At 47.4% G+C, this 18,829-nt stretch overlaps 2 protein-coding genes across 5 annotated transcripts in view; one reads left to right on the top strand and one right to left on the bottom strand.

The window, feature by feature from the left end:
- Window positions 1-18,829, bottom strand: part of LOC128847906 (zinc finger protein 271-like) — a 59,358-nt gene that overhangs the window by 26,701 nt on the left and 13,828 nt on the right. The gene's annotated exons all lie outside the window — the stretch shown is intronic.
- LOC128848260 (zinc finger protein 271-like) overlaps window positions 1-18,829 on the top strand; it is a 144,799-nt gene that overhangs the window by 119,327 nt on the left and 6,643 nt on the right. For 2 of the 4 annotated variants that reach the window (XR_008446995.1, XR_008446997.1), the window contains one exon: window positions 17,474-17,593. The exons of the other annotated variants lie outside the window; for them this stretch is intronic. The gene's annotated coding sequence lies outside the window, so the exon portion shown is untranslated. The remainder of the gene's footprint in view (window positions 1-17,473; window positions 17,594-18,829) is intronic. 4 annotated transcript variants of the gene reach the window in all.

Below are 18,829 nucleotides of genomic sequence, written 5' to 3'. Positions count from 1 at the left end.
GTTTCACCAAATCCTCACTTGTGTCGGCACCGATCAGGCTGTCCCTTTCCTCGGAGACTTGGACCCACACTTGCTCCATCAGAAAGATCACGTCAGGTTTGGGAATGGAAAATCCTGTGCTGGGGGGAAAATGGTGAAAATAGGTATCACTATTAGGGAATACTTGCTGCAAAAATATTCCATGTTTTTAAACCCAGACCATTTCTAAACCAGTTTCTGGACACTCTCGTACTGTGGAAATTGAACTATTAACAACTCTGTTGGGAAAATAATACAGACAAACATTCATCATTGAAGAATTATACACAGTGACACACTATTACACTAAAGTGAGATATTTTAAACTCAGTCGGTCCAGATAACTTGCCCCAAGTTTAACATTTTCAGAAGCACCTATGGCTAAAATCTACACTAGAAGTGCTTTACCAATGTAGGAATACTGGTCTGCTAGACCAATGATTCTCAACCTTTCCAGAGTACTGTACCCCTTTCGGGAGTCTGATTTGTCTTGTGTACCCCTAAGTTTCACTTCACTTAAAAACTACTTGCTTACTAAATCAGACATAAAAATACAAAAGTTTCACAGCACACTGATACTGCAAAATTGCTGACTTTCTCATTTTTACCATATAATTATAAAATAAGTCAATTGGAATATAAATATTTTACTTATATTTCAACATATAGTATATAAAGCAGTATAAACAAGTAATTGTCTGTATGAAATTTTAATTTGTACTGACTTCGCTAGTGCTTTTTATGTAGCCTGTTGTAAAACTAGGCAAATATCTAGATGAATTGATATACCCCCTGGAAGACCTCTAAGTACCCCAGGGGTACATGTTACCCCGGGTTGAGAACCACTGTGCTAGACCAACAAAGCGCTCCTAATGTGAACACAGCTATCCTGGCAAAGTTGTGCTTTGTACCAGGATAGCAAAACCATTTAAGAAGGGGGCATTGAATGTTTAACAAATTGATCTTTTCTGCCAAGTGTTTGGATTTAAATGGATATTAGGGCAACAAACCAATACAAATAGGTTTGAAGTGCATGAATAAAAATTACCTCCCCTCTTGGCCAAGAACATAAGGCCATAATTTTAAAGATATGTAGGTGCTGAATGAGATTTTCAAAACCCTAAGAAAGGGAAATCATTATTCATCATAATAGTAATGCCTAGCTTTTGTCTAGCACTTTTCATCAGTAGATGTCAAAATACTTTTAAAAGAGGGCAGGATCATTATCCCCATTTTACAGATGGGGAAACTGAGGCACAGAGCAGTGAAGTGACTTGCCCAAGGTTACCCGGCAGGCAAATGGCAGAGGTCAGACCAGAACCCAAGAGCATTAGTTCATTAATTTCAATGCTAGGTTTTTCCCAGGTTTACTTTTACCCTGGACAGTACTTCTTGTAGTAAGATGAGGCCCTGAAACATAAACCCTTGGGATCAGAGGCCTGGTATGAGGCCTGAGGCCTGAACTAAAGTAATGGTCAAGACTTTGCTAACATAAAGCAAAGCTGTGAGCCAGAGGCAGGCCCTGCTCACAGAAGTTGGCAAGAAGAAGGCTTCTAATTGCACGTATACACATATATAAAAGGTATCAAGTACTAGTAGGATGAATATGTGCCAGGACGGCACCAGAACATTCTGGTACGAACACATTCCACAGAGCTAATGAGGAGCAGGCTGACCCATCCTAAAGACAGGGTCAAAAGGATAATATGATGGATAGACTTGTTTGTTCGAACCAACATGTACCAGGAGAGAGGCAGCACCCTAACATGTAGAGGGGTGGGACCTCAATGCGTCAGGAGTGATGTGTAACTTGTTTGTACCTCTGTATAAGAATGCACCCTTGTGTAGTTGTCTCTGTCTGGCCTAGGGGGCAGTGGTAAGTCCTGCCACTGACTGAGCCGGTCCATTGTCAGGGAGCACATATGTACTAGCAGAACTGTAGACATCTGATCCGGGGAGCTAGAGACTGTGTTTTGTTTGACAATAAACCTGGCCGGGTGCCTTCGTACCTTATTGGAGTCTGTGGTCACTGGGGGTTCTCTCAGGGTCTGCTGTGTCAGCGATCAGCACACAGAGGGAACACACGCACACAGCCAACTGTTATCATCATTGAACAGAGCAGAGCACCACACCGGTGACATGTGACGACACTTCTCAGATGAGGATAGTTACTAATCAACAGGTTTATTAATTCACCAAGACTCTCATAGGAATGTAGCCAGCAGTTTTACACATTAAGCTTGGATATCAGATATTCCAGGCATGTCCTGAATGCAAAATACTGCATGCAGGGTCACTTGCCCTCTAGATTTGCTGTTTGGCTTGTACTGAACATGCTCACATGGACTGAGCATGCTCAGTAACAGTGCTGAAGTCAGCTGCCTTCACTCTGCCCCCACTCTATTGGCAGGCAGGGGCTATCTCTGGGGCTTGTCTTCTTGGAGGTTTGGGGGTGTTAGTCTGCGCTACCTCAATTTAGTGCAGATGGAAAAGGCCTGTGTACCTATGGTGCAAACTCGTAAAGCATTCTAACTGCCTATTTGGTGCAAATTTTGGAGTCCTCTTTCAAAGTGTACTAAATTGGATGTGAATTGAATTAGTGCAGGCCATTGTTTGTGTGCATGCCATACTGCTGTGCTCTACTTTGGAAGCCCTCCAGATGCATGGAGGCCAAGCAGAACAATACAAATACAGAACAATACAAATCTCCAAGATCTCTGTTACATTAACTCATATCAATTATCTATTCTTCATAGAATATCAGGATTAGAAGGGACCTCAGGGGGTCATCTAGTCCAACCCCCTGCTCAAAGCAGGACCAATCCCCAACTAAATCATCCCAGCCAGGCTTTGTAACAAGGGCACACCGTTGACTCATATCCAGCTTCTCATCCACTGTAATCTCTAGGTCCTTTTCTGCAGAACTGCTGCCTAGCCATTCGGTCCCCAGTCTGTAGCAGTGCATGGGATTCTTCCGTCCTAAGTGCAGGACTCTGCACTTGTCCTTGTTGAACCTCATCAGATTTCTTTTGGCCCAATCCTCTAATTTGTGTAATTTCTTCAGAATTTCTAATACGTTTATCACACTGTAATTCTCCAAGGAGTAAGGATGCATTTTTTCTTAAGGCACTTTTAGGGATGTGGTCCCTGCTATTTATAGTGTTTGGCTTGAAAGGGACTAGTTTAAAAGTGAGGCACTGTTAAAAAAAAAAAAAAAGGCAAATGTAATTCTGGGATAAACCAGGGAAGCTAATGAGCCATCCAGTGGAGCAAATTCAGTGATGAATCCTGGTCATGTGCCACCTGAGGCACTTTGCACATACACTTCAAAGAAACAGGAGTGTTGTATGTAAGACACAGGAGGTAACTGTTTCACTCTACTCAGCACTGGAGAGGCCTCAGCAGGAGTACTGTGTCCAATTTTGAGCACCGCGCTGTTAGAACAATGTGAACAAACTGGAGAGGAACACAAATGATGAGAGTTTAGAAAACCTGATCTCTGAATGAAGGTTGAAAGAACTGGGCATGTTTAATCTAGAGAAGAGAAGGCTGAGGAGGGGACATGATAACAGCTTTCAAATATTTAAAAGGCTGTTTATAAAGAGGACAATGATCAATGTCCAGCAAGGGTAGGATAAGTAGATAACCTAACCCCTATGGGTGTGGCATAGATCAGGTGCGGGGCAGTGAATGGGAAGACTGCGTGGGACACTGTAGTAGTGACAGAGAATTGAAGGAATACTCAGGAAGGGGGGAAATGTTGAGTGACCTAGCCCGGAGTGTGGAGGCATGAAGAGGAGGCTGCGCTTCCTGGAGTGAGAGAAGGGCTGCAGACCTGAGAGAGCCACAGAGGGATGGCAAGCAACCGCTGGAAGGGGCATTGGCCTCACCGAGCAAATCCCCAGAACTGCCACGAGGCAGTGCCTTCCAGTGGTGAGTACAGCAGCCCCTTTCACAGGGGCTTAATCCAACTTAATCCAATCCAACATTTAATCCAATGTTTGGAGTAAATTTGACAGGCATTTCTGGAAAACAATTCCTTTCAAAGATGTTATGAAATCACGTGTTAAACTAATATTTATTTTTTAAAAAGAGACTTTTTTGGAAGCGCAAAATATACAAAAAGAAGCTGAATGTTAGCTGGATGTGGCTAGAGCCCTCAATAACAAATAATCAAATTACTAAAATTTGCTAAATAAATAACAGTGACCACAATCTTACAAAGGGGTCAGAGTGGGTCATTAATTATATACCTAGCTTTTATCGTCCTGTTCATCAGAGGGTCTCAAAGCACTTTACAGAAGGAGTCAGTATCATTAGCCGCATTTTGAGTGGAAAACTGAGGCACACAGTGGGGAAGTGACTTGTCCAAGGACACCCAGCAGCAGAGACAGGAATAGAACCCATGTGTCTTAAGTCTTAACCCAGTGTCCCATAGGAGGGGGAGGATGGTGTTAGGTTATCTACAAGTAGGTTTAGAAAGATTAGATTTTTATCAGTGAACGTCTGTTTCAGCACACAGGCAAGCCCACAAAAAATATTTCCATCGATAATCCAAATTTACAAATAGGCAAACTAAGAAAAATGCTGCCTGAGAACTTATTAGAGTTTGATTTACAGATATTTACTTTGTCTAGATTTTGACATCAGCTGCTGACAATTTTTTGTTTGAACAGTTATGAAGCTTTAACTTTTTGAATTTCAGTGCCTACTGTCGCTAAATAATTGTCTGATTCCTGATTGTCTGCCCCCCTCCCATAATTTCCCACAGCTAGGACAATTTAAATCAATAAAATGCTTTAAAATAAACATAGATACTATCTGTAAAAACGATAACAAAATAAAAATCGAACTCTGCCAAGCCTATTTACCTGTCAGTGTGGAAGTGCTCTTATAAAGACACAGGATCCAAGACCTCTTAGAACTGATGTATCCGATGAAACAAGCACATCTCTGTTCTCACTTTAATATTGAGGAGATCTACTTCTCACTCTGGAATCTGAGGGGGCCTCAGGGCTTGTCTCTGTGGGTGTGGGAGGGAGGGATTTTTAAATGAAGAATTAGCCCCTCCCCCAGTCTCCCCTGTGCCACCCACTATTCCCTCTCCCCTAACTGCGCAAATGGTTAAATCTGCTACATCTCATGCTGCCTCTCCCCTCCCCCCATTCTTCTCCATTTCTTATTTTTCCTCTGCTTCCCCTTCCTGATGCTCCCCCCCACCCCCCAGAGAAAAAGGAGACCCGCACTGCGATCTGATCATGGCCCCCCTGCAACTCCCTTTCCCCCCCAACCTATACAACCCACCGCAGTTTTACCCCAAGCAGTTCCCAACAAGAAGCAGTTACTTCCTTGCAGCTCAGCTCAGTCCCTAGCTGCATCTATAAGGCGGGAGCAGATTTCTAAAGGGAGCTGAGGTTCCCGGGGGTCCCTTTGTGCAAAGTCACTTTCCTACCCGTTTCCAGCACTTTCTCTATTACCAGAAGTCCCCAGCTGAGGGGTCAATGCTCCGGCAGAGCCCAGAAAACCTGCTTCCTGTCTGTATTCCCTACTCTGCTGTTAGGGAGCAGACTCCGGTGGGCTGAGGATGCTCAGTAACAGCTGCTGAAGCCTCTGCCCTTATTACCAGCGGACTCTGCTTGCTGCAGTAAACAAGGGCTAAAGGGAGAAGAGGGGGCAAGCTGGAAGGTTTCCCAGCCCTCCAGGATTGTCCAGGAGTCTCCAGGAATTAAAGATTACTCTTTAATTAAAGAGTAGGTCATGTGATGAAACCTCTAGGAATACAGTAGAACCTCAGAGTTACGAACCCCTCAGGAATGTAGTCTGTTCGTAACTCTGAATGAAACATTATGGTTCTTCTTTCTAAAGTTTATAACTGAACATGGACTTAAAACAGCTTTAAAACTTTACTCTGCAGAAGAAAAATGCTTTTAACCATCTTAATTTAAATGAAACAAGCACAGAAACAGTTTCTTAACCATGTCAATTTTTAAAAAAACCTTTCCCTTTATTTTTTTAGTATACCTCTACCCCGATATAACACGGTCGTGGGAAGCCAAAAATCCTGACCGCGTTATAGGTGACACACCATTATATCGGGGTAGCAGTGGCAGGGCTCCAGCGTTGATTTAAAGAGCTCCGGGCTCCGGCCGCTGCGGGGAGCCCAGGCCCTTTAAATCGCCGTCCGAGCCCCGCTGCCGCAGCTCCGGGATAGCAGCAGCAGGGGTTCGGTGGTGATTAAAGGGCCCGGGGCTCCCCACAGCAGCCAGAGCCCCTGACCCTTTAAAGCACCGCTGGAGCCCCGATGCTACATGCTGTATGCGAACCTGTGTTATATCGGGTCGCGTTATAACGGGGTAGAGGTGTACATAAGAACGGCCACACTGGGTCAGACCAATGGTCCATCTAGCCCAGTATCCTGTCTTCCGACAGTGGCCAAGGCCAGGTGCCCCAGAGGGAATGAACACAACAGGTAATCATCAAGTGATCCATCTCCTGTCGCCCATTCCCAGCTTCTGGCAAACAGAGGCTAGGGACACCATCCCGGCCCATCCTGGCTAGTAGTTTATGTTTAACACAGTATTGTACTATATTTGCTTTTGGGGAGGATTCTGCTGCTGCCTGATTGTGTAATTCCAGTTCCAAACGAGGTGTATGGTTGACCAGTCAGTTCGTAACTCTGGGGTTCGTAACTCTAACATTCTACTGTATGTCCAACCAAAATTGGTCACCCTACAAATTGGAGGGGTAGGATCAGTGTGTGACGTTGCACTCTATATGATTTTATGAAAATATGCTAATGTAACTGGAATATGCTTCATGCAAAAGGTCTCTTGTAAGATATCATTACAAAGTTTATAATCTACTGAGTGTGATCATCATACTTGTATAAATGTACCACTCTTGTATCTGAACCTAGAAATATGAAAGATAACTCTGAGGGCCTGTTGTAATTATGCAAAGTCTGGGCCATTAATGGTGGTTTGGAATTTGATGACTCCCATTAACCAGGACAATTGATTGCAGATGGCTCTGTTTTACCGGTAAGTCTTCCTGTATACTTGTGTGCTGGCAAGTGCGTAATGAAGTCTTATAGTGACATGTAATCATGTCACCTGAACTGGAATCCATCTTTAACCTAGTGCTTTTCCATTGAGAATGGGGGGCTGGGAACCCAAAGGGACAAAGGATTCCCGCCTTATGCAAAAGATATATAAATGCGTAGAACAGAACAAAGGGAGCCATCATGAGAAATCCCCTATCTACCACCTGAGCTGGAACAAGAGCTGTACCAGGGGAAAAGACTGTGCCCAGACTAGGAAGCAGGGCCAGCTCTAGGCACCAGCCCTCCAAGCATGTGCTTGGAGCGGCACTTTCTAAGAGGCGGCACTCCGGCTCGCCTTTTTTTATTTTTAATTTTTTTGCTTGGGGTGGCATTAGCGGGAGCCGGCCCTGGCCCAACCACTCACCCTGTCGGCGCAAGCCCCCTGCCCAGCCCAGCGGCGCCCTGCACAGCCCACTCGGGGAAATGCCAAGCCGCCCTTGGGAAATTCGGAGCGGCAGCGGCAGCAGGACCCCTCCTCCCTCCCTGCATCCTGGGCCCCGCTTCCCTCCCTCCCCGGCTCCTCACACACTCTGGGAGCCCCTCTCGTCGCTGCCGCAGCCCGGGCTCCTAGAGTGTGTGAGGAGCCGGGGAGAGAGGGAAGTGGGGTCCCCTGAAGCCAACCCCGGGCTGCGGCGGCGAGAGGGGCTCCCAGAGTCAGGGCTGCCCAGGGTGGAGGCAAGTGGGGCAATTTGCCCCGGGCCCTGCAGGGGCCCCCACGAGTATGTCGGAGGCTCCCCCCGCCTCCGTCTTCCCCCATCCCCCGGCGTCTCCGCTGGTAAGGGGGCGGGGCTGAGAACTCAGGTCCCGCTGGAGACACCATGCCACTGCAGCGCTGTCCGGGAGAGGGGGTAAGCGGCATGGTAAGGGGCCGGGGCCGGGCACCCCCCGACCCCATCCCCCACAGCCCTAACACCCAGCTCCGAGCCCAACACTTCTGAGCCGGACACCCCCCGATCCCATCCCCCCACAGCCCTAACCCCCAGCTCTGAGCCCAGCCCCTCTGAACTGGGCACCTCCCTGACCCCATCCCCCCACAGCCCTGACCCCCAGCTCCGAGCCCAGCCCCTCTGAGACGGACACCCCCCAACCCAGAGCCCAGCTCCCCATCCAGCCTTGGGCAACAGCAGCACCACCCACAGGCAGCAACAGCCCATTATGTAATTGCAAATGTATACATACCATTAAAGCATTTAATGTTTTTAAATAATGTATTTAGTGTATTTTCAAATTATTACAAATTAATTTTAGAATGTATTTCACTGGTTATTTTTTACATTTCCAAATACATGTTACTATAGTATTGCAACTTTTTTTTATGGAAGGGGCCCCCGAAATTGCTTTGCCCCAGACCCCCTTGAATCCTCTGGGCAACCCTGCCTAGAGTGTGTGAGGAGCCGGGGAAGGAGGGAAGCGGGGTCCCCTGGAGCTGAGCCAGGGCTGCGGTGGCGGCGAGAGGGGCTCCTGGAGTGTGTGAAGAGGTGAACGGCCGGCTGGGTTTGTCGGTGCTAAGCAGGTAGCCCCGCAGCCAGAGATCCTCACCAACTGCCCGCCGGGGCTGGGCCAGGGTGTGGTGAGGCTGAAGAGTAGCAGGTCCGGGGGGCTCTCCAGGTCCTCGGCTGCCAGCATGTCGGGGGTGAGGGTGATGAGCACGAACTTATCCACCTCGGCCACCAGCAGCACCGCAAAGCCCAGGGAGGGGGCCGTGTTCTCCATGTCGCCCAGCAGCCGCACCGCCACCTGGAAGTACTCCCAGTCCGCGCCGCTCAGCAGCTCCACCCGCATGGGGACAGACTCGCGGCTGGGCCAGGGCTCGGCTGCCGTGTGCTGGTAGCAGATCCCACGTTTGGGGGGGAGCCCAGTGCTGGGGCGGCAGGGGGTGCAGGTGGGGGGGCACTGGTGGGCGGGGGGGAGCTCAGGGCTGGGGATGGGGGGGCGCAACCAAAAATATTTTTGCTTGGGGCACCAAAAAACCTAGAGCCAGCCCTGCTAGGAAGGTGTCCAGTCTGTGAAAGACTTATTGAAACATCTCTTAGGGTGAGATTTTTACCTGTATTCCGTTGTATTACTGTATTAGGCTTAGATTTGCGTGTTTTATTTTATTTCACTTGGTAATTCACTTTGTTCAGTCTGTTACTACTTGGGACCACTTAAATCCTACTTTCTGTATTTAATAAAATCACTTTTTACTTATTAATTAACTCAGAGTATGTGTTAATACCTGGGGGGGGGAGGCAAACAGCTGTGCATATCTCTCTATCAGTGTTATAGAGGGCGAACAATTTATGAGTTTACCCTGTATAAGTTTTATACAGGGTAAAATGGATTTATTTGGGTTTAGACCCCATTGGGAGTTGGGCATCTGAGTGTTATAGCTAAGAACACTTCTGTAAGCTGCTTTCAATTAAGTCTGCAGCTTTGGGGCAAGTAATTTAAACCCTGGGTCTGTGTTGGAGCAGACTGGCGTGTCTGGCTCAGCAAGACAGGGTGCTGGGGTCCCGAGGTGGCAGGGAAAGAAGGAGCAGAGGTAGTCTTGGCACATCAGGTGGCAGCTCCCAAGGGGGGCTCTGTGATTTAACCCGTCACACAGTGGAATTTGTGCAGGGGGCAAAATGTTTTGAGAGGAGGGTGAAACAGGTGGAGGAAGGGAAGGAGAGAGTCAGACACATTAAATTGGGGACAGAGTGAAGAAGGTGGAGTTTAGAAAGCGGGGGGAGATGCGCTGTCTGGCAGCGCCAGGGGGTGAAACATAGAATCATAGAATATCAGGGTTGGAAGGGACCTCAGGGGGTCATCTAGTCCAACCCCGTGCTCAAAGCAGGACCAATCCCCAACTAAATCATCCCAGCCAGGGCTTTGTCAAGCCTGACCTTAAAAACCTCTAAGGAAGGAGATTCCACCATCTCCCTAGGTAACCCATTCCAGTGCTTCACCACCCTCCTAGTAAAAAAGTTTTTCCTAATATCCAACCTAAACCTCCCCAATTGCAACTTGAGACCATTACTCCTTGTTCTGTCATCTGGTACCACTGAGAACAGTCTAGATCAGTGGTTCCCAAACTGGGGTTCACAAAATGTTACAGGGGGTTCTTGGGAAAAAAATCCCTAATGGCGGACAGAGCTGTCCCTAGGGACCCTGGGCAGCACAGGGCCAGCAGCTTGGAGCCCCTGGACTTCCAAGAGCTAAGCAGATCAAAGCAAGCAGATCTATCACACTGAGGAGATTTAAACGTCAAGACTCCTTATAAGAAATGGAAAGGGAGGTGGATATTTTTTGCTGTTTTTAAAATTAAATAGGCAGCTAGTATTGTTTTTAAAATTATTATGAAGAACAAGTTTAAGCTTTGTTGTATCATGCGTTGTTTGCCTAGACTGCTCAAGACCTGAAAGCATGTGTAGGAGAAACTCTTTGAGTTGGCTTATTAAATACCTTCATGCTGTTTCACATCTGGTGCTCCTTGATGAAACATACGAGCCTTGTCGTATAACAGGTTTATTCAAAGTGATACAAGCTGCGAAAGTGAGATCTTGGAAGAGTGTTGCCGTTTTCATAATGTAATAAAAATACTGTAATGATAAATAATAATAAATAGTGTGTAATAAGCATGTCATAAAAACAAATTTTATATTTCCAAGATCACTGCTTTTATAATTTATACTCAGGTAAAGGAGAAAATCCGTGGAAATATTCATTTTTAGGAGGGGGGTTGCGAGACGTGACATTCTAGTGAAATGGGTTCACAGGTTGTTAAAGTTTGGGAACCACTGGTCTAGAGCCATCCTCTTTGGAACCCCCTTTCAGGTAGTTGAAAGCAGCTATCAAATCCCCCCTCATTCTTCTCTTCTGCAGACTAAATAATCCCAGTTCCCTCAGCCTCTCCTCACAAGTCATGTGCTCCAGCCCCCTAATCATTTTTGTTGCCCTCCGCTGGACTCTTTCCAATTTTTCCACATCCTTCTTGTAGTGTGGGACCCAAAACTGGACACAGTACTCCAGATGAGGCCTCACCAATGCTGAATAGAGGGGAATGACCACATCCCTCGATCTGCTGGCAATGCCCCTACTTATACAGCCCAAAATGCCATTAGTCATCTTGGCAACAAGGGCACACTGTTGACTCATATCCAGCTTCTCGTCCACTGTAACCCCTAGGTCCTTTTCTGCAGAACTGCTGCCTAGCCACTCAGTCCCTAGTCTGTAGCAGTGCATGGGGTTCTTCCATCCTAAGTTCAGGACTCTGCACTTGTCCTTGTTGAACTTCATCAGATTTCTTTTGGCCCAATCCTCTAATTTGTCTAGGTCCCTCTGTATCCTATCCCTACCCTCCAGCATATCTACTACTCCTCCCAGTTTAGTGTCATCTGCAAACTTGCTGAGGGTGCAGTCCACACCATCCTCCAGATCACTAATGAAGATATAGAAAAAAACGGGCCCCAGGACCGACCCCTGAGGCACTCCGCTTGATACCAGCTGCCAACTAGACATGGAGACATTGATCACTACCCGTTGAGACCGACGATCTAGCCAGCTTTCTATCCACCTTATGGGTCCATTCATCCAGCCCATACTTCTTTAACTTGCTGTCAAGAATACTGTGGGAGACCGTATCAAAAGCTTTGCTAAACCCCAGGATAGGGAGGAACAGAGGGGATCAAAGTTACCAAAGCCAATCTCATGATTTTTTGATAAAGCTGACATAATTTTTGAACATTTGGCATTGGCAATACTGCCACAGATTGGGTGAGCTGTCTGGAGTGGTTACCCAGGTAGGGTGTAGGTTGGCAGAGGGACTTGTGTTCCTCACTGGATGGTCCATCTCAGCCTCCCCCATCCCGCGGGGCTGTGGTGGTAAAGGTGCAGAGTACCCCCAATGCCTAGACAAGAGAGCGCTTCTCAGGGCCACCCAGAGGATTCAGGGGGCCTGGGGTCTTCAGCGGCGGGTCCCGTGGTGGAAGGACCCCCCGCCACGGGTCTTCAGGTCTTGGAGTGGAAGGACCCCCCGTGGCCGAATTGCCGCCGAAGACCCGGAGCGGAAGAAGCTCCGGGGGCCCGGGCCCCGCAAGAGTTTTCCAGGACCCCCAGAGCAAGTGAAGGACCCCGCTCCAGGGGCCCTGAAAAACTCTCGTGGGGGCCCCTGTGGGGCCCGGGGCCTGGGGCAAATTGCCCCACTTTCCCCCCCGCACCCCCGGGCGGCCCTGGCGCTTCATGCTCTATAACGATGTCTTGAACTGTCAAAGGAGATTTGATTCAGGGAAACATTTGACACAGACACCCTCCTAAATTTGTTCATATGTTACTGGAGTTTAAAATTCCTTACCAGTTTACAAAGGTGTATGTCTGCACATGGCCTCATTGCAGCTCACAAGTGGGTCTTATTCTACTATTTTGATTGCCTGAATAGCACGCCCCCTCCTGTAATCTACAGTAAATGTAGTTTCACTCCTCCATTTATTTATTTTTAGAATGGTATTTTCATTACTCTTATTTTTCTTGTCATGCTATCATTTACCTTGGTTAACATTGTGCCAACTATGCTACTTATATGTATGATTTTATAGTGAATAATCACAGAAAACAATAACTGATGCTAGTAGCTAAGCAATCACATCACATAATGGTTTCTAGTACAACATTGCCTATGCTCTTATTGTGATTTTGTTTTAATGTACAATTTTGATTTCAAAATGTTTGTTCTTCCAGTAGCAAGTTTTTTTTTCCCTTTGCTATCTTATGACTTCAAGGCTGCCATCAAAAACTTCTTCCATTTCTTTTGACCCACCAAGGAGGACTGCCTTTCTCAGCTATTATTTTGCCTCTCTCTCTCCAGGACCTTAGGGCTTGTCTATGCTAGAAAGTTTTACCAGTTATATGGGTGTAACTATACCAATCTAATTCCCCATGTGGGCACTCTTATTACAATATAAGAGTGCCTTTCTTTGGATTAATCTAGGGCTGTCGATTAACTGCAGTTAACTCACACAATTAACAATTAATGTGTGTTAAAGGTGCAGAGTACCCCCAATGATTAATCATGATTTTAATCGCACTGTTAAACAATAGAATACCCATTGAAATTTATAAAATATTTGGGATGTTTTTCTACATTTTCAAATATTTGATTTCAATTTACAATACACAATACAAAGTGTATAGTGCTCACTTTATATTTTTTATTACAAATATTTGCACTGTAAAAATGATAAACAGAAGAAATAGTATTTTTCAATTTACCTCATACAAGTACGTAATGCAATCTCTATCGTGAAAGTGCAACTTACAAATGTAGATTTTTTTGTTATGTAACTGCACTCAAAAATAAAACAACAAAACAATGTAAAACTTTAGCGCCTACAAGTCCACTCAGTACTACTTCTTGTTCAGCCAATCATTAAGACAAACAAGTTTGTTTACATTTGCAGGAGATGATGCTGCCCACTTCTTATTTACAATGTCACCTGAAAGTGAGAACAGGCGTTCACATGTCACTGTTGTAACCGACATTGCTAGGTATTTACATGCCAGATATGCTAAACATTTGTATGCACCTTCATGCTTTGGCTACCATTCCAGAGGCCATGCTTCCATGCTGATGACGCTTGTAAAAAACCCACAGTGCATTAATTAAATTTGTGACTGTGTACGGGGAGACTTTGGCAAACCAGTAAAGTGCCTAAAACCACTATGGCTTATTGTTAAAAAGCAACCTAGTCAGCAAGCTGTAAATTGGCCATTCAGCAAACTCAGCTTGAGCAAGGCAGGAGGGGAGGGGGTTTCAGGATGCCATGGAAGGGGCAGCTTGACCTTGCGTCCTTCCTGATAAGAATTGTGTTGAAGTTGCTGATATATGCATTTTAAAAAAGCAGGAATGTCTATTGGGGTCTCAGAGCTGCAGACTCTGGAAAAACCCACACCTGGTTAATCAATAATCAGAAGGAACCTCTTGCTTGAAACTGCTTACTTAACAAGGTTTCTTTAAGGGACATGTCATTCTATTACTAACGTATAAATAAGGGGACTCCTTTGGGGGACTGGTCTCTCCTTCTGGATGCATCTTGTGTTCCCCAGCAGCAGACAGGCTGCCACTGTGCCACTCGAGAGCCACACTCAGCTTTGGTAATGATCAAGGGTTGTGGGTGTATTACTAATCTTGTTGTGGACATGTGTAAGTGCTTGAGTCTAAGTAAAGTTTAGCTTTAAGTGAAAGCACTCTTGTGTTGTCCTGTTTGTGACAGCCATCTATCGGTCGGACGGCCATGTCTCTCCTGATTTATTTCCTGACACCTCCTCACACCGAGTAAAAGTTACCAAGAGCTTTGGGTTGAAAAAACCCCGGGTAACAACTGAACTCATTGGGGGAGAATTGTATGTCTCCTGCTCTGTTTAATCTGCATTCTGCCATATATTTCGTGTTATGGCAGTCTCGGGTGACGACCAAGCACATGTTGTTTGATTTAAGAACATTTTCACTGCAGATCTGACAAAACACAAAGAAGGTACCAATGTGAGATTTCTAAAGATAGCTACAGCACTTGACCCAAGGTTTAAGAATCTGAAGTGCCTTCCAAAATCTGAGAGGGATGAGGGGTGGAGCATGTTTGCAGAAGTCTTAAAAGAGCAACATTCCAATGCAGAAACTACTGAACTCGAACCACCAAAAAAGAAAATCAACTTTTTGTTGGTGGCATCTGACTCAGATGATGAAAATGAACATGCATCAGTCTGCACTGCTTTGGATTGTTATTGTCATTAGCATGGAATGGTGGGCAAAGCATGAAGGGACATATGAATCTTTACCATATCTGGCACGTAAATAGCTTGTGACACTGGCTACACCAGTGCTATGTGAATTCCTGTTCTCACTTTGAGGTGACATTGTAAATAAGAAGTGGGCAGCATTATCAGGGCCAGCTCTAGGTTTTTTGCCGCCCCAAGCAAAAAAATTTTTGGCTGCCGCCCCCCTACACCTACGCTTCCCCCCACCCACCAGTGCCCCCTCCCACCCGCACCAGCACTGGGCTCCCCCCAAACATGGGATACGCTACCAGCACACAGTGTCCGAGCCCTGGCCCAGCCGCGACTCTAACCCCATGCGGGTGGAGCTGCTGGGCGGCGCGGAGCGGGAGTACTTCCAGGTGGCGGTGCGGCTGCGGGGCAGTGCGGAGAACACGGCCCCCTCCTTGGGCTTTGCGGCACTGCTGGTGGCCGAGGTGGATCAGTTCGTGCTCACCGCCCTCACCCCCGACATGCTGGCGGCTGAGGACCTGGATGCCCCCCCCGGACCTGCTACTCTTCAGCCTCACCACGCCCTGACCCAGCCCCGGCGGGTGGGAAGGCGAGGCTCTCTGGCTGTGGGACTACCTGCTCAGCACCAATGAGCCCAGCTGGCCGCTCACCTCCTCACACACTCTGGGAGCCCCTCTCGCCGCCGCCGCAGCCCGGCCTTGGCTCCAGGGGATCCTGCTTCCCTCCCTCCCCGGCTCCTCACACACTCTAGGCAGGGTTGCCCAGAGGATTCAGGGGGCCAGGGGCAAAGCAATTTCGGGGGCCCCTTCCATAAAAAAAAGTTGCAATACTATAGTAACATGTATTTGGAAATGTAAAAAATAACTAGTGAAATACATTCTAAAATTAATTTATAATAATTTGAAAATACACTAAATACATTATTTAAAAACATTAAATGCTTTAATGGTATGTATACATTTGCAATTACATAATGGGCTGTTGCTGGGTGATGGTGATGGTTGGTGCCAATGGGCTGTTGCTGCCTGTGGGTGGTGCTGCTGTTGCCCAGGGCTGGGTGGGGAGCTGGGCTCTGGGTTAGGGGGTATCCGGCTCACAGGGCTGGGCTCAGGGCTGTGGGGAGATGGGGTCGGGGGGTGTCCCGCTCAGAGGGGCTGAGCTCGGAGCTGGGGGTCAGGGCTGTGGGGGGATGGTGTCGGGGGGTGTGCGGCTCAGAGGGGCTGGGCTCGGAGCTGGGGGTCAGGGCTGTGGGGGGGATGGGGTCAGGGGAGTGCCCGGTTCAGAGGGACTGGGCTCGGAGCTGGGGGTTAGGACTGTGGGGGAATAGAGTCAGGGGGTGCCTGGCTCAGAGGGGCTGGGCTCGGAGCTGGGGGTCAGGGCTGTAGGGGATGGTGTCGGGGGGCTGGCTCAGAGGGGCTGGGCTCAGAGCTGGGGGTCAGGGCTGTGGGAGGATGGGGTTGGGGGGTGCCTGGCTCAGAGGGGCTGGGCTCGGAGCTGGGGGTCAGGGCTGTGGGGGATAGGGTTGGGGGGGTGCCCAGCCCCTTTCCATGCCGCTTACCCACTCTCCCGGACAGCGCTGCAGCGGTGTGGTGTCTCCAGCGGGGCCTTCTTTCCTGCCGCTCAGCTGCAGCTCACAGCCCCGCCCCCTTACCAGCAAAGATGCCGGGGGATGGGAGAAGACGGAGGCGGGGGGAGCCTCCGACATACTCGTGGGGGCCCCTGCAGGGCCCGGGCAAATTGCCCCACTTGCCCCCCCCCGGGTGGCCCTGACTCTGGGAGCCCCTCTCGCCGCCGCAGCCCGGACTCAGCTCCAGGGGACCCCGCTTCCCTCCCTCCCCAGCTCCTCACACACTCTGGGAGCCCGGGCTGCAGCGGCGGCGAGAGTGTGTGAGGAGCCAGGGAGGGAGGGAAGCAGGGCCCGGGATGCAGGGAGCGAGGAGGGGTCCTGCTGCCGCTGCCACTGCCAATCCAAGTCTCCCCAGGGGGCGCGAATCCCAGCTTGCGCTGACAGGGCGAGTGGCTGGGCCAGGGCCGGCTCCCGGCAATGCCACCCGAAGCAAAAAAAAAATAAATAAAAAAGGGGGGGGCGGAGTGTCGCCCCTTAGAAAGTGCCACCCCAAGCACATGCTTGGAGGGCTGGTGCCTGGAGCCGGCCCTGAGCATTATCTCCTGCAAATGTAAACAAACTTGTTTCTCTAAGTGATTGGCTGAACAAGAAGTAGGACTGACTGGACTTGTAGGCTCTAAAGTTTTATATTGTTTTTGAGTGCAGTTATTTTACATTGTGCCTCTTCATATAACCTTGTGGTGGGTCTACCCACCTGTGACCTCTGTTTTCATGGGACTTTGTATCAAAGCCTCATTTAGAAACTTTGCATTGCCCTTGGTATAATATTATAGCCCCTAAGGACAGAATAAGATAGAAGAAAAATTTCTTTTTGCTAGCAGTAGAACAAGAGCTCTCCCCCCCCACTCTTAGACCTAGCCTTTGCAGCATTGGGACAACACTCAAAAGAAAGCAGCACAAAGGACCAATGGACACAGACACAGAGTTTGAATCTGGTATAGATTTGCATAAGAGGAAAGCTGCTATAAAAGTAAGGTGTCTTGCAGAGGACCCCGGGTCTCGTCTTGTCAACATGGCAGCATCGATCAGGATCGGCAGAAGTCCGGCTCCACCCCCTGCCCCATCTAACTCACCTGGCCAGTGAAGTTAAGGGGAGCAACTAATTGGTAACAACAAGACGGAGTGTGTTTGTGTGTGTGTGTGTGTGAGTGTAAGTGTAATATATTATATGCATATGATACAGTGTTAATGAATACACGTATTACTAATAAATGTGGCGTTTTGCCTTATTCCCCCTGAAAAGATCCTGTGCAGTACTTTAAGTACAACATCCCCCCCTATAGTTATGCCAGTACAGTTACAAAAGAAACACATATATCAGAAAATCTTTTCCATGTAGAAAAGACCTATCTTCACGGATTCTATCACTTTCCAATTCCAGTTACACAAACTGGATTCCCTTTGCAGCCCAGTGGCTTTAATTGCACTGTGATCTCCTTTTCACCCATCCTTACCACTGGTTTGTACAAGCTGCAAATTAACTTTATTATGGAATCTCTTGTTGCTATTGCTTTTGCTCCACACTCAGGCGAACACATATATTTAGATTCCAGGGAATTAGCTTCAGTGTATTTACACTCATGATTCTGAAGTAAACTTTTTGATAGTTTTGGGCTAAGTGCCTGTTGTCTAAAAATGAAATATCAAACTAATTTCAATGGAACTACAGTGTATTTAATAAACCTAGATTCTAAATGTAGAAGGATTAAGCACAAGTAATTGGGTCAGGAATTTTACCGCCTTATTACAGGACTTTTGTAGTGGATACATATATCAGAAAGGACAACTGCAGACCCATAACAGTGAGAGCATGTAACTCCACTGGTAATAATCAATAATTCAGTCATCTAGTTAGACGTTTTAGATCTATGAATTCATGGTAAGTACAGGAAATAAAAAGCAGAACTCCAGGGTAATTATACAAGCTAGATTATACAATATAAAATAAACCTTTAAAGAGACTTTCCCAGAGGGCCCATTTCATTACACAGAGGCCCATCTTCACATTCTTGACATCTCCAGATAAAGGTCTCAGAGTTTGAGAAACTGGGATCCACTTTACTCTTCTTCATTCAAAGCAAGAAAGTCACAAATAAACCATCATCCTAACTCAGTGCCCAGAGCCCAAGTATCATTGCATTTCTGACCTAACTGAGTCCATCTCTACTCCTGAATGTATCAATTAACTAAAACAGTATCAAGAATAAATCAAAGTCACAGCACATAAGATAAAGATGGTTCTAGGTCTGTATCAACAAACTTCAGTGCAGGAGCTGATCAGAGGACGTTTAGAGCTTCTTGAGACGTAATAATCAAATCTCATCACAACATGGGAATCTTAT

The sequence above is a fragment of the Malaclemys terrapin genome, chromosome 13, assembly GCF_027887155.1.
Source record: "Malaclemys terrapin pileata isolate rMalTer1 chromosome 13, rMalTer1.hap1, whole genome shotgun sequence".
Classification (NCBI taxonomy): Eukaryota; Metazoa; Chordata; order Testudines; family Emydidae; genus Malaclemys; species Malaclemys terrapin.
This window is presented reverse-complemented; position numbering and strand designations above follow the sequence as displayed.